The sequence below is a fragment of the Zonotrichia leucophrys genome, chromosome 5 (assembly GCF_028769735.1).
Source record: "Zonotrichia leucophrys gambelii isolate GWCS_2022_RI chromosome 5, RI_Zleu_2.0, whole genome shotgun sequence".
Taxonomy (NCBI): domain Eukaryota; kingdom Metazoa; phylum Chordata; class Aves; order Passeriformes; family Passerellidae; genus Zonotrichia; species Zonotrichia leucophrys.
Window position 1 is genome coordinate 5,800,708 of NC_088175.1, and position 9,246 is coordinate 5,809,953.

Sequence of the window (9,246 nt, forward strand, 5' to 3'; positions counted from 1 at the left end):
CAGGAAACAGATGAGACATATTTGTTTTCGATAACTGCTGGAAAAACCCAGCTAAGTCCTGCTGGTTGTACCTTGAGTTCCTCTTCATCCTTCATCTCGTGCTCACGGCACCAAGGAAGGGGTAGGGCTCTTATCTCAGCTCTCTGCAGTTCCAGCCCTTCTGGAACTGAATGAAAATAAACACAAAGGAAAAAAAAAATCAGCTTCCTACATTTCCTTGCCTGTGTAAATTATGCATCACACTCATTATAGGAAAAAGGAAGACGCAGATTTGGAAATCAGTCGTGAGTTTCTCCATATTTCTTAAAATTATGCAAGTGTTACAGCTGCATACACAGGGGACTTTCTTTTTTCATGCAGCTTTACACCAAAATAAAGGCCTCAGTTGTTCTAGTGGGTGATTAGGCTCAATATTATGCCTCTGGGAATGGGAAGCACAGGGACTCAGAGGAACAGAAAACTTAATGAATTCTTTATTTGAAGAAGAAAAACATTTTCAAAATGTTTTCCAGAGCTTACAGGAGAGATTCAGAGGCTCCTCCCTCTTCAGAAAAATGCAGCTCTTCCAGGTGAAAAAATTAACCCTTGTCTGCTCTCAGCTGCCCCTCACCAAAGGTTCCTTGCCCTCAGAGCCCAAGCTGAGATGTACAAATTCCCCCACTGGCTCAAATGAAGTCACCAACCCCTTTACTGGATCTTTTCACTAATATGGCTCACACTGGCACATCTCCCTGCGGGACTTGGGACTCACAGCAGGATGACTCAGAAACCAATCTTGAGTTGCTCAACAAGCTCCAGGAAGACAAGGAATACAATCAGTGAGTTTGCATATACTCACTTTGGAGGGGGCTTGCAGGTGGTCCATGAGCCAGGCTTAGCAGGCCCCTGATTTGGACAAGCTCCTGCATCCAGGTCTGAGCCAAGAACATCAGACCTCAAAATGGAAAGCACTGCACCACAGGACAAAGGGACAGCAGCCCTGCCCCAGCAGGAGCAAATGGGAAATATCCTTCTCTGGAAACACCTCTGGGTAATGGGGGCTTTCCTGATGTTGGCGTGGGTTGTTTTTGGATTTTTTTTTCCCAATTTGAATATTTTATGTAATGGAATAAATAAAAACAAACCCCAATCTCAGGATTGCTTGCAGAGCAAACTGGGCAGCTGGCAGAGCATCAGTGAGGCAGGGCAGCAAATCCCCACTGTCACCTTGAGGCAGAGCCTCCTGGTGCTGCTGGGCCTGTGACACCTGCCTGGGGACAACACCAGAGAGGCCACAAACCATGACAGTGAGACACCACTGGAGCTGTGGGCCAGCCTCAGCTCCCAGCAGTCCAGCTGAGGAATGTCCTGCATCCAGGGACTCCCCCTGCTGCTGCTGGGACACAGCACTGCAGCACTGAGGGGCTGTGTTTGACAGCAGCACCCATGGGCTGAAGGTAACCCTGCCTCCAGCCCTGTCTACAGCAGGAGGCGAAGACACAATGGTAAAAGCTGCCCACTGTCTTATTTTATCCCTTATACAGATGACCCTAAATCAATGAGCTGTGCCTGATGCTTCTGAGTGCACTCAAGCCTGCACATAAAAGAGGACTGGCAAAATAATCATGTGGCAAAATGCTGAGAATAGTAGAAGTGGTCACCCAGTGTATCCAGGCTGCTAAGAAAGCTCTTTTGATTAAATCAAACACAAAGCACAAGAAAAATGCTCACATCATACATGATGGTGTCTCCTGGGCTGCCTTATACTGAGATGAAAAAGAAGAAATTACCCATGCAAAACCCACATCATCCATAATCTGCAAAGCATTTGGACAGAGGGAGGCCAGCCTTAATTCAAACCATGTGTGTTTGGCTTTAAAACCAGCATCAGCAGGACTCAGCCAGCCTGTGTGCCAACCTGCCTGCCCTGGATTCCCTGCTTCTCCCTCATATTCAGCATTTCTTTCCATGTTCACAGCTGAATCACTCTTGCATCAGCAGCATCACCATGGGCAGTGTTCCTTCTCCAGGGCAGGCAAGTGGCAAGACCCCCAATCCAATCCTGCTCTGCTCGAGCCCTCAGCAGCACAGGATCTCTTCTAGGATACTGTGTCAGATTCCTGCAGGGCCCTGTGCAACGTTTGGGTTTTTTTTTTTAATCCTAAATTAAAACTTAAGCTTCAAAGGCAGAGATCTAGGGGGGTCTCTTCATGCAGACACTGTATTTCCTGGAACAGATCCTTTAATTTTGTGGTGAGCTGGAGTTGAAGACATTTGTATTCAAATCCTTATTTAGGCTCTAATGCTCTTTAGTATTGGATACAGGGATTTTAGACTGGAAATGGCACTTTTGACTTTACTATCACCCCAAACAGACAATCACATTTTAAGCTGCTATTTTTTTTCAGCCTTCTTACACTGTTCTCCACACTCTCCCAGAAACTGTAATTATTCTGCCACATCTACTCGACTAATAAAATTTATTCTGTTCTATGTTCTTCCCTCATTTTCTTCACAAGTCTTACACCATCAAATAAAATCAAGGTTTTCATTTGTAAAGTGGTTATCAGCAGCTCAGCTTTTACTTACAGTTCTTTGAACAGGCTACAGGGATGGTAGATGGGTAAAAATGTAATGCAATAGCATGTACTGTGGTGTAACCGCCAAGCATCACTTTCTATGGGGTGTCCCACAATACCTTCTTTTAGGGGGGGTTTGGCTCTAGAGATGATAACAGTACTGGTTCCAATAGTTTTGCTGGATGTTAAAAATAGGCATGATCTAGTTGGTGTTGATGTCACTCATGCCAGCTCACCTCAGTGTTTGCAATCCTGCCTGAACACAACAGGATTTGTAATCTCCATGGGTCCTTGCAGAACAGCCCTCACTCAGGGATCTCTCAGGGCTTTACAAGTTCACATTGTGCTTTGTATGCTGCCTAAAATCCAGAGGGATGGAGAGCACTGGGCTAATGATGAGGCAGGGCAAGTGCAAGACCACATCCCTCTAAAACCACAGTGACTGAAACTCCCTCTGAAGGATTGAAAGCATTTAAAATCTCACCTATGCCCAAAAAAATTATGAATATTTTGTGAATATAAACAAAATATTTGTTTGAATCTCCCAGTTTATTCCAAGATTTGCTCATTTTTTTGCATTGGTGGCTTTAGGAGCAGCAGCTTTTATAGCTGTCCAGCAAAGGATTCATTCTCAAGTGTCCCTTATATGCAGCTGAGCCTGTGGTGTCCATAGAGAGCCATGCACCTCCTCCACTCTCAAATGTGCAGGTTTTTTCCTCAAATGTTCACACCTAAGCTGGGATGCATGGGTAGAGCCTCCCACTCACCAACTCTTAATTCCCAGACCTGGGGCCTGGGAGAGTTTTGTTTCATAGGCTGGTATTGCTCCTGCTCTTAAAAAAAACAAACAAACAAAAAAACCCAACAAATCCAGCATTAAGGATGAGCTTGAAATTTTCTGTACATTCCCTTTACAGAAAACAGAGACTCCAAAAAAACTGGAGAAGAGGGGTGGAAATCAAATTTCATTCCCAAAAGGCAACAAGACAACATCCATTTATATAGTCTCACATTCCCTCATCTAAAATCAATAACACCCCCAAATAAATAAAAGAGGCATACCCATTCAGTAGATCTGGGGAATACTGCTAAAAAGGAGTTAGGAATATTATTTCATATCCTCAGCATATGGATGCACATTGCTCTGGGAGCAGCTCTCCATGAGCACTCCAGCTAACAAGCCTGCTGCAGAGCAATCTGAGCAGCAAATTTTGAAAGAAGGCTCGGAAAATATTCCCCAGAAGACAACTTGGAATAACTAATCATAAAAAAATTCACACTGGACAGCTAATTTAGGAGCTCAGATCATCCTTTCAGTAGCTGGAAATATAACACTGGATGTGCTTGTCCAGTCAGAGCAGATGTGTGTGACTCAGAGCCGCCCGCTCGGGAAGTGTCGCTCACCCTGCACTCAGAAAAGTCCGGAGTGAGAGCAAGAGTGAGTGTGTGTGTGTGTGTGTGTGTGTGTGTGTGTGAGGGGCTTCCCTGCAGCACATTATTTACTGTGAATTACTTAGGCAGCCCCAGATTTTATTTGATAATTTTTCCCTTGATGTGCTCCACAGAAAGGCAGTGTTAGCATTAACCAAAGCTAATCCACGGCGCTGTTGGGAAGGGGATTATTTTGCCAATGATTGGTTTCTTTAAACATGGACTTGTGATCAAAGCAATATGGTTCTGATTTTTTTCCTCTATTTTTTAGCTTTGTAGTGTGGTTCTTCTAAATGGTAAGTTACTGCTATAAGCACGCTGTGAATTTCCAATATAGCAAAGCTTTAATAATTTGCAGCCATAATTGTTCCTGCTTCAGTCTCCAATTCAATTTGGTGTGGAATTCCCATCTCCCAACACAAAGCTTAACTCAATGGTATCTGTGTGAGACAGACTATGAAACTAGTCTGGTATAATGGATTTCATTAAGGGATAGGCAAATTATTTTCATCTGTAATCTATTTTAAATGGAAAAAAGGGCTTTGAATAAATATTTTTCCTTCAAAAGTTATTAATTTCTGTGGGGAAAAAGAGGCATGGTTATTGTTGCTTATTTTTTCCTTTGTTTTCATAAAGGGTTTGAAAATTATTTTCTGGTTGAATTATTTATTTGGTTGAAATAACAAATATTTAAACCAGGGGTGGAAACAACCTATTTTTATTTTACTGTAGAGTCAAACTCTGCAAGGAGCTTTCACTTCTTTGCCTGCCCATCTGTAACCTCTCCTGATGCTAAAATCTCAGTTCAAGGACTGACATAACAAGCATCACCCATCTCCAGACCTCAGTAGCTATTTTTCTGCCTGTGTGTAGATGTAGTATCATCAAATAATTTTTTTAGTCCAGCCTGAAAGTAGAAAAGTGTGAAATTTTAGCACAGATATCTGTTTTTAAGAGGGAGCCTGTGTTGGCACAAGACCATTAACCCTAACCTGAACATGCACAGACTAATTCCACAGGTAAGTGGAAAGTCTTATTCAAGCCCTGCACATGGCAGTAAATTACTCCCTTGATGAATAAAAGCCATTACTTAGTATTTAGCATCATAGCAAGAAGCCTCTTCGGCCTGCTCCTAACAGAGATGTTACAGTTAATTTAGTGTAAAATTATCACCTGCTGTACAATAAAACAACAAACTGCAGTCAAATAATCTCTTAATAAATGAAAATGTGTAATAAACTGTGTCAGCACCACAGAGACTTGGCAAGGCTGAATACCCTAAAGGTACCAATCCAAACAAATTCACCATACAATATATGGCCTATGTCATTTCTGGTTCTTATCAGAGATGATTCATCTGGGAATCCCTGGCACTAAGTTTTACCTCTAAAGGCCAGGGAGTTATTACAATGATATAATTTCTGCCACATTAATTAAATATAATGCCTGTTAGCCCCTTTATAGGGGTCTATAAATTTGTTGTAAACATATGCTGTAGATGGGCAAATGTAATCTACAAATGTAATAAACGTTCAGTCAGCTTCCTCTCCTTGCAGAGCTGGGAGAGGTCAAATTATCACAGTGCCAGAAAAACCACTGATACCCTGAGGTAAACCTAAGCTTGCTTCTGTCACACATTATGATAAATATATATGATAAGTGTGTGTGTATGTGTATATATATATATATATATACACACACATCTTCATATACAGAGACCTGTGTCTGCCAGAAAGGGAGGACAGGAAGCATGAGCTGGTGGGAGTCATGGTTCTGTTAAATTGCCTAAAGTCTGTATTTGCTGGAGATTCAAATGCTCACTTTACCCAGTAGGAGAAAGAAATAAGAGGGGAGGACAAAGAGGAAAGCAAAGCCAAGGGAACAAAAGCTGGGTAACACTTTCAGCCAGACCCAGACTTTGAGCAGCATCAACAGACTTTCTGAGGCACCACATGATCCCAGAAGGACCTCTCTGTCTGTAAGGCTTGTGACTGTACAATCTGACTGTACAATTTGACTGTGTGATCTTACTCTTGTCAATGAAAGGGACAGACCACTGCCTGCACTTGTGTTCCTCCTGCTGTCACCAGGGCAGCCACTGAGTCCCCCATTCCAAACAAGATCTCCAGCCTCAGCACGTCCCTTTCTTTGTATTATGAAAATGGCTGTTCATATGATTACTATTGCTAACTGGCACTTCAGTTTGATGTGAAATTAAATGCTTGATCAGGTACTGAACCATGATTTTCAGGTTTTTAATTAAAATTAATAAAGGTTGAGTAAAAACAGAAGAAAAGTTTGAAGTTTGAAAGTCTGAGATTTTTAGAAAAACAGGGAAGTGTTCAGCTTTTCTTTGCTTTACCTTTCAGCTGCTTCAATGTCATTAAATTTTGCATTTTTTGTGGAGGAAATCCAGCCACTCCAGTAATGAGTTGTAAAGCTAAGAAAAATAAACAAGAAGAGTTTCACTTCGCTTTTTTCTGTTGCCAAATCAGATGGTCCTTTTGCCTGAAGTGCAGTTACATTATGTCAGAGATGCCTATTGAAGGAGGATTTTCTCATAACACCCATGGCCACGGCCATCCCTTGTGTCCTCAGGATTCACTCCACTCACCTGGGATCACCTTGCCTTTCAGTTTTGCCCAGTCCTGGATTTTGCCTTCCCCCATCAAAGACAGAGCCCTGTTTGCACAATGGTTCCTTTTGCAGCAAGGGCAAGCAGCATGGGCAGCAAACCAGCTCCCCTGTGCTGCAGGACAGCTGCAGAGATGGGGGGATCCCCCCAAAGAGGGGGAACATGACTCCACCAGAGTGACTCCCCCGTGGCTGTGAGTCCTGCCCTGGGGGCTGGAATGTGCAGGAGCACACCATGCTCACATCCCTGACCTCATAGCACTTGCTGTGCCTTCCCCATGCAGGACACAAGCAGAAAGGTGATGATTTGACTTTTTGGGGTCACTCCTGACTTACACCACCACCACAGCTAATTTAGAGATTCCTACAGGAGTGGTGCCTGCATTTGGTTCCACACTATTACTCGGGTAGTGACAAGAGGCAGCATTTGGGTCTGTATTATGGTGTCATCATTTTGATAAAGATTTTTGCTTAACAGACATTTTCCCCCTCTCTGCTGGGTGCAAACCTCACACAGAACCAAAATCTGTCCAGAAGGGCATTAAAATGCAAAACTATTTCTGCTTCACAGAAGGACCCTTTCCGTTGGTACTTCTGATAGACCACAAGGGTAATTCTCATTCCATTTTACAAAACCCCTCATTACAGTAAGGGGAAGAGAGGCAGGGGGACGTTTAAAGTGATGTGGAAGCTGTTAAACATTTTCATCAGGTCTGTCAGAAATTCACATCAAGAATACAAAGTTGCAAAAAAACCCACACACACACCAAAGAATTCCTGCAATTTCCAGGAATTCCTCCAGTTTCCAGGCCAAAAAGAGCTGTTCTGCATGTGCCCAGCCATCAGCTATGAGCAGAGCCTACACTGCCAAGGCAGTTTCTTCAATCATACCCAGGTTCCTCTGCCTATAGTACTGCTGTACAAACCGGGGAAGAAAAGCTGCTGAGCCCTCTAGACGAGATTTCACCCATGTTACTGGAATTATAGAGGGTCAATATTGCAGAAAGAAAGAAACAAACAAGAAAAACCTGCCTGCTCCCCGGCCTTAGCTGTGCCCAGCAGCAGAGATGGTCCCACCACAGCCATGTCTCCATGGTCTGGGCTGTTCAAGGTGTGTGTTTCTTTCCTGGCTGTGTGCTCTGGGCATGGCAGATGCACACAGGGGCTCAGCATCCTGAGCAATGCACACCAGCATAGTTCAACAGCAGGGGCTCGAGAGGGAGAGTGAAAAATGTTATTGCTCAGTAATTAAAACCGTTCTCACCTGGCACACAGCTGGGACATGGAGCAAGGGAGGCTGCAGCCAAGGTTTAGCTTCCTTGGGGTGCAGCTGTGAAGGGAGAGCACCCCATCACAAAATGGCTTTCTGAGCCCTGTGTTGGGGCTGCAGACCCAGGCACAGCCAGTGGCCACAGCCAGCCCTGCAAGAGAAACCCCCAGGAGAGGCCTGGAAATGGGAGATGGCTCTGTGGACAAGCTCTGCTCAATGTGCACAGCATGGAGGTAACCCAATAGCAGCATAATCAACAGAGAAACAGCAGAACAGCCACCTCAGGGTTACTCAGAGAGAGAAGGAGAGCTGAGCCCACTTTTACCCTGCTTAGTGGGGAAAAGAAAATCCAGTTGCATTCTCTCTGCAACCAACTACTCGACAGCTTCCTCCCGTTCCTTTGCTCTTTTGTTGTTCACTATGGACCTTGGTCTTTTCCTTGCTCTGACTATCTGGGTTTTCCTCTCAGTATAACCAAGCACACAGCTATCCTGAAATCATTTTCTTCTCTTCCTGGAGAAGAGAAATATTAAAGCACAGGTTTTTCTCCCTCAGTTCAACTCACCTCTCTACTTTTCACAGATGCTATTTCCCCTAACCTTATACTTCTGCTGAAAAAGTCCCTCAAAATAACTAATCCTCCTGCCTTCCTTCTCTGCCTCCCACCTCCTGTTTCCCCGTCCCTGCTCCTCTCCTGTTTCTGGTTTCTTCCCTTTCATCTGGTTTCTCTCCACCAGCTGGTCTCTACATACACACAGCTCTCCCTATTAGCATTTTTTCACTTGTGCTAATTAGGCCCTCAGTTAACATCTTTTCTGTCTCCTTTCCCATGACTTCCTAGCCCCCCTATCCTGTAATTTTCCCTTCCAGGGCTGCCTTTAATGCCCTCCTGGGATAAAGAGGCTGCTCAGTGCATACAGAGGTCTGTGTGGGCTCTGGCAACCCCTGTTAAAATATCCTTGCTCAGAAAGCTGCCTGGTCTGCAGCCCCACACTGCTGCCCTGCACAGCTCAGCACCAGCAAGGAGCCACTGTGGTGATGATCACCCCAACCAGGGCTCCCTCCCTTAATTAAGAGGGGTCAGATAATTACCAGCAGGTCAGGCCAATGCCAGCTCTGAGCACAGCCAGGCTGGGTGCCCTCCTCCCCCAGAGTCCCCAGCTGCAGTCCCAAACCACAACCAGGGAGGGCTGGGCATCTCTCCTGTCAGGGGGAACAGGGGAGCTTTCACCTCAGAGCTGATGTCCCTGAGACCTGCCCTCCAGGACATGTTAAAGCAGCAGCGTGACTTATGAACAGAGCCTTGCTCTGCATCCTGGTGGCACATTCCCAAGGCTCCAAATAGCACAGGTC